The sequence below is a fragment of the Meriones unguiculatus genome, chromosome 3, assembly GCF_030254825.1.
Source record: "Meriones unguiculatus strain TT.TT164.6M chromosome 3, Bangor_MerUng_6.1, whole genome shotgun sequence".
In the NCBI taxonomy this organism is placed as follows: domain Eukaryota; kingdom Metazoa; phylum Chordata; class Mammalia; order Rodentia; family Muridae; genus Meriones; species Meriones unguiculatus.
The window spans coordinates 180,907,716-180,914,826 of NC_083351.1; positions in this window are offsets into that span (position 1 = coordinate 180,907,716).

Sequence of the window (7,111 nt, forward strand, 5' to 3'; positions counted from 1 at the left end):
CAAATTTCCATGTCTTTTTAAATTTTTCATTTGTTTACAGTTTAACATCCACATTAGAATTCAAACAAGGTCCATAAGTTGCATTTGCTCAGTATGCTCTGGTCTCTTTTAGTTAGCACACTCCTCCTTCTTTTTCTTTTTCTAGAATTTATACCAACTCTGAAGAGCTTAGCTTTCCAATTTCTGTGAGATCTAGTCTGCAGAGAAACTCAATGTTCACAAAGACCCAGAATTCCAGAGTCTCAGGAGTATCCTAACTTGATTTTTAGACAGATTTTTTTTTCCCCATCCCCTGAAAACTTTTAACAGGACAGTGGTGGTACACACCTTTAATTCCAGCACTCACGAGGCAAAGACAGGTGGATCTCTGAGTTGAAGGTAAGCCTGTTCTACAGAGGACAGCCAGGACTACACAGAGAAACCCTGTCTCAAAAAATCAAAAAAAACCCTGCTAACCACAACCAACTAAAAAAAATTCCTCAGAAATCTTTTAAGCTTTAATATTTCAAAGTTGCATAAAAAGTAAAAGGGAATAAAAAGGGAATATAATATTGTATGATACAAATATACAGCAAAACTCCAAAGCTCACACTACTTACGGCTTTATTAAGAAAGTCCCCTGGTATTCAGTGAGCACTAGATGTGTTTAAAGGCTAGTAAAGCATGTGAACAATCTGATGTGCTCCCTGCTTGTCACAGCTACATGTATATGTATTTGGCCTTAGGAAACACTGTCTAAGCCCTTATCCCATGTGCTTCTACTTATTAAATACTTGGGGGTCCAGAACACTCTTGACATACTTGTTTAAGAAACTGGATGTTGTTGTTGAAGGTAGTTTGGTTTCTGAAGTACTTCAGAAGGTCTGAAGAGTTGCACATGGCCATGTTTGTAACTACATCACCCCACAGAAAAATTGCACAGCTGTAGGTGGTCACATGGAGTAGGCAAGTCCATGAGACACACTGTGATTGGCAGCTTACAGCTGAGACCTGATGTCAGTGCTAGAGAGCTATGGCATACAGGGTACAGCATTAGCGCTTACAGTGAGTGCACGTCCACCCAGTCCACTGCTCGCCTAGTTCCGGGGATGCTTATAGAGCTCCCGGAATGCACAGTTTCACTTAGTTTGCGTAATATCTCTGAGTATATTTCTTTTTTCTCCATTCTTAAATGAATTTTCACTGTTGGCACATTTGAGGCTTAACTAAGAAACTTAACACTGGCATTCTGATTTTTGCATATATTGTAAATGTGGCTGGTATTTACAGCAGAATACTGTGTATCCTTTTATGGGTAAAAACAAAAGTGAACATTGCATGCAAGTAATGTGGTGAATTTGTAATTTTGGGGTTCTCTGGGGCTTCTGTGACCTTGGATGTTTACATTCAGATCTTAATGTTGCTCTAGCTACCATGTTTCCTTCTGATGTATATAGTCAACAACTAATCTTTGCTTGTTAAAAAAAAAAGCCCTTGGACCATGCACTAACTGGACCTAGGCCTCCTACAAAGATGTAGCAGATTGGCAGCTTAGGCCTCATGTGGACCCTCTAGTAAGGGAAGTGGGGACTGCACTGGACATAGACTCACTTGCCAGCTTTTTGATCACTTTCCCCTGGAGGGACTGCCTCGACATGACACAGGGGAAGAGGACATTCTTAGTCCTGATACAACCTGATGAGCTGGGGTGGATGGAAAAGGGAGCTCCCCTTTTCTGAGGAAGTGTGGACAGGGGAAGGGGGAGGGAGAGAAAGTGGGACTGGGAGGGGAGGAGGGAAGGGGGATGGAGCTACAACCAGGATGTAAAGTGAATAAAAAAATAATTAACTAAAAAAAGAAAGGCCCTTGGTTGAGTTTAACACATACCTTAGAAAGACCTACTTTTTTCTAGCTAATGTTGTTCCTCATCAAAGGAGAAGTCTGTAAGGCCAAGGATAAGCATATCTTCTTTTAAAAATGTAATTCTTAAAATACTTTGAGAACTTCATAATGCACACAAGTGTACTTTGATTATATTAACCCTTGCATTTCCCAGCATACCTTCTTGAAGTCTCATTTCTTCTTTTGTATTCAGCCACTGGCATCTGGAACCCTACAATTCCCTGACTAGATGGTCTCACACTTGCCTCTGTGGCCTCTGCGTGGCTCTTTCTGAGACTGAGGTCTATGTGTGTACTGCTTGGTTTGAGGTGGTTAAGAGAGAGTTAGCTAGATGGGATGCTTCCAGACATTGGGCAGGGCGGTTGGGGTATCTGCAAGTGTGACTACCTGATCAGAGTGGGAGCTGGAGATGTGAAGGATGGACCATGGGACTTAGGTTGGTTCTTATTTTGCATAGGATGTCAGGTGTGGCATCTCAAAGATTCGTGATGATGGGCTTCTAGTTCATGAGGAAACTGGTTTCTTAGTTACTTTTCTATTGCTGTGATAAGACACCACGTCTAGTTGGGTGTGGTGGTGAACACCTTTAACCCCAGCACTTAGGAGACAAAGGCAGGCAGATCTCTTTAGGCTTAGATTTTTCACCAAACCTACTTTATTTAGGGTTCCTAAACACCTTTATCTCCCTTCTGTTGTAGGAAAAAGGGTTGTAGACCTCTTTTATCTACTTCATGCTGATTAGGGTCAATGGGTCTTTAGGGGATTACCAAACTCAGTCGTCAGGATACCAGCAGTCCAGTCCAGAGGCCAACACCAAGCAGCAACGGGAGTCAGCATGACAAGTCAGTGAAAGCTGAAAAACTCAGTGGGATTGTCCCAAGAAGTTCTCTGGAGCCTTTCTCTCTGTGAAGTCAAGCATGAAGATCAGCACAGCAATGTCTATACAAAAAGGGATGCCTCCCTGTGCTTGGTCCTTTATATACCTCCTGTTCTCAGAGTCCACTCATGTATGTTCTCAGCTGGCCAAAGTCATGCCCCTCGCACAAGAGAGCTCACAGCAAAATATCACATGATAAAACTGAATCTTCAAAGAAACCAGAAACTTCCACTTTAGATCTTGTGAGTTTGAGGCCAGCAGGGTCTGCATAGTGACTTCTAGGACAGCCAGGGCTACACAGAGAGACCCTGTGTCAAAAAAAGAAAAAAAAAAAAAAAAGAAACACCATGTCTAAGGCAATGTATAAAACAAAGTGTTTAATTGGCTCTCAGTTTCAGGGGCTAAGAGTTCACAATGATGGAGTGAAGGCATGGCAGCAGGAACCACTGAGAGCTGACATTTTGGTCTGAAAACACGAGGCAGAAAGAGAGAGCACTGGAGATTCTGAAAGTCCTTTGAAACCTCAAAGCAAGTCCCCAGTGACACACTTCCTCCAATAAGGCCACACCTCCTAATCCTTCCCAAACAGTTCTACCAACTGGGGGCCAAATGTTCAAATGTATGGGCCTATGGGGGCAGGCAGAATGGCTCAGTGTGTGAAAGTGCTTTGCTGTATAATACTGAAAACCTATGCTCAATCCTCAGATCCCATGGTGGAAGGAGAGAACTGACTCTTGAACTGTCCTCTGGCCTCTGTGTGTGACATGGCTCATACCTGCTTGCGCTCATTCTTACAAACCACAAACACACAATAAATTAAGATTTAAGAAAAAGTGGGGGTTAGATTGCACATACTTTCTGTCTTGGTAGTATAATTTTCTTCACCTTGAGTTTTTATTTATTGATATATATGCATGCTCTATCTGCATATCCACCTGCATGCCAGAAGAGGACATTAGATTCCAGTATAGATGGTTGTGAGCCACCATGTGGTTGCTGGGAATTGAACTCAGGACCTCTGGAAGAGTAGCTGGTGCTCTTAACTGCTGAGCCGTCTCCCCAGACCCCTGTCTGGTAGTAATTTTAAGGAGGGATAGTTTAATCCCGTAGCTTAGCCATCATGTGTACTGCATTTTAAAGGCGAGGACCTTGGAGGCCAGAGAGCAGATGTGTCTGGAATAAGATTGTCAACTGGAGTGATAGAGCAAACACTCTGGTCTTCTAGTGGAAGGTCAGGCCTTCTGCACTCTGCTTTTCTTCCTCCAGTCTCCAGCCTGTGTTAAGCTGTTCATCACTGTGTCCAGCAGAGGCTGACCTGTTCCCCTTCCCTGCGGACTTCTGTCTTCCTCTGTGATCGATCTGAGTAGGCCCCAGGGGTAGCAGCCCCTATGAACGGTCAATCTTACTTTTATTCTCACTTTTCACTAGGTTATTTATTCACAAATACTTCAATGTGTCTCTAAAAGAAAAGCCTTAAAATAAAAAAAATTTCATTCTACAAAAATTAATACTGGTTGCTTAATATCAAATATTCAAGCATTTGTATATTTCCAAACTCAGTGGGTTTCTAAAAAATTGTTGTTGTTTTTTCGGTTGTTATCTTCACAATAGAATTTAAACAAGGTAGGCTGGAGAGATGGCTCAGTGGTTAAGAGCACTGGGCGCTCTTCCAGAAGACCTGGTTCAATTCCCAGCACCTATACGGCAGCTCACAAGTGTAACTCCAGTTCCAGAGGACTGCACAGTCTCACACAGACATACTTGCAGGGAAAGCACTGATGCACATGAAATAAAGATAAGGCGAGATGGCTCATGCCCGCCTGCACTCATACTTGCAAACTACACATACACAATAAGAAAGAAAATTTAAGAAAAAGTTGCAAGTCCTGTACAGAGAGCCTCAGCTGCTTTGAAGTCAGGAGCTGTCTGGCGTGGGTGCTGGAAACTAGGCTTGGGTCTTGCAGTGTGCACTTCTAACCAGAGCCATCTCGCGTCTTTAGTTTTCTTTTTATATGTATCTAAATATATATATATACACATATACATATATATGATGTATATATATGTATCTACATATATATGTATCTATTATGTATATGTATATATATGTTATATATATATATTTAGATACATAACATTTTTAATTATAATTATTTTCAGGAACATAAATTTTGATTGATTGATATTTTTAAAAATTTTTTATTAATTACACTTTATTTACTTTGTATCCCCACTGTGGTTCCCTCCCTCCTCCTGTCCCAATCTCTCCCTTTCTTCCCCTTCTGCACGCATGCCCCTCCCCAGGTCTTCTTTACCTTCCTTCTGATCCTAGTCTATCAGGTCTCATCAGGAGTGGCTGCATTGTCTTCTTCTGTGGCCTGATAAGGCTGCTCCCCCCTCAGGAGGAGGTGATTAAAGAGCAGGCCAATCAGCTCATGTCAGAGGCAGTCCCTGTTCCTATTACTATAGAACCCACTTGGACACTGAACTGCCATGGGCTACATCTGTGCAGGGGTCCTAGGTTATCTCCATGCACGGTCCTTGGTTGGAGTATCAGTCTCAGGAAAGACCCCTGTGCTCAGATTTTTTGGTTTTGTTGCTCTCCTTGTGGAGTTCCTGTCCTCTCCAGATCTTACTGTTTCCCACTTCTTTCATAAGATTCCCTGCACTCTGCCCAAAGGTTGGCCATAAGTCTCAGCATCTGCTTTGATAGTCTGCAGGGCAGAGCCTTTCAGAGATCCTCTGTGTCAGGCTCCTGACTTGTTCTCTCTTTTCTCCTTCTTCTGATGTCCATCCTCTTTGCTTTTCTGGATAGGGATTGAGCATTTTAGCAAGAGTCCTCCCTCTTGATTAGTTTCTTTAGGTTTACAGATTTTAGTAGGTTTATCCTATATTATATGCCTATATGAGTGAGTATATACCTTGTGCATCTTTCTGCTTCTGGGATAGCTCACTTAGGATGATCTTTTCCAGTTCCCACCATTTACCTGCAAATTTCATGATTTCCTTGTTTTTTATTGCTGAGTAATATTCCATTGTGTAGATGTACCACAATTTCTGTATCCATTCCTCTGTTGTGGGGCATCTGGGTTGTTTCCAGCTTCTGGCTATTACAAATAAAGATGCTACAAACATGGTTGAGCTAATGTCCTTATTGTGTACTTGAGCCTCTTTTGGGTATATTCCTAGGAGTGGTATAGCTGGATCTTGAGGAAGCGCTATTCCTAATTGTCTGAGGAAGTGCCAGATTGATCTCCAGAGTGGTTGTACAAGTTTACATTCCCACCAGCAGTGGAGGAGGGTTCTCCTTTCTCCACAACCTCTCCAGCATGTGTTGTCACTTGAGTTTTTGATCTTAGCCATTCTGATGGGTGTGAGGTGAAATCTTAGGGTCGTTTTGATTTGCATTTTCCTTATCACTAAGAACGTTGAACATTTCTTTAAGTGTTTCTCTGCCATTCTATATTCCTCTATTGAGAATTCTCTGTTTAGCTCTATACCCCATTTTTTAATCAGATTACTTGATGTGTTGCTGTTTAACTTCTTGAGTTCTTTATATATACTGGATATTATTAGTCCTCTGTCAGATAAAGGGTTGGTGAAGATTCTTTCCCAATCTGTAGGTTGTCGTTTTGTTTTGATGATGGTGCCCTTTGCTTTACAGAAGCTTTTCAGTTTCATGAGGTCCCATTTATTGATTGTTGCTCTTAGAGCCTGTGCTGTTGCTGTTCTGTTCAGGAAGTTGTCTCCTGTGCCAATGAGTTCAAGGCTCTTCCCTACTTTTTCTTCTAAGCGGTTTAGTGTGTCTGGTTTTGTGTTGAGGTCTTTGATCCACTTGGACTTTAGTTTTGTGCAGGGTGATAAGTGTGGATCCATCTGCATTTTTCCACAGGTGAGTCTTTAGTTTTCTTTGTCTAACTGCTCCAGCTATGCCATCTACTACAGTGCTAACAGAAGTGGTGAAAGCAGACATTTTCGTCTTGTTACTGATATTAGGAGGGAAAAAATGCCATCTTTTACCACAAAGTATGTTGTTAGCTCCAGGTTTCTTTTTATATAAGTATTTATTAGATTAATTTTTGTTCTATCCTTAGCTTGCTGAGAATTGTTTTGTTATTTAACTGTAAAAAGACATTGGCGTCTTTTTAAATCTTTTTGTTTTTCTATTGTAATGATTATATATTTTTGGTTGTTTATTCTATTAATATATTACATTAATTGAATTTTTTGAATGTTAAACCAACCTGCCTTCCTGGGATAACTTTTACTTGATTGTGGCATATGGCTATTTTTGTATGTTGTTGGAATCAATTTGCTAGGTTGTTTTGTTTTAAGACAGGTTCGTACTGTGCA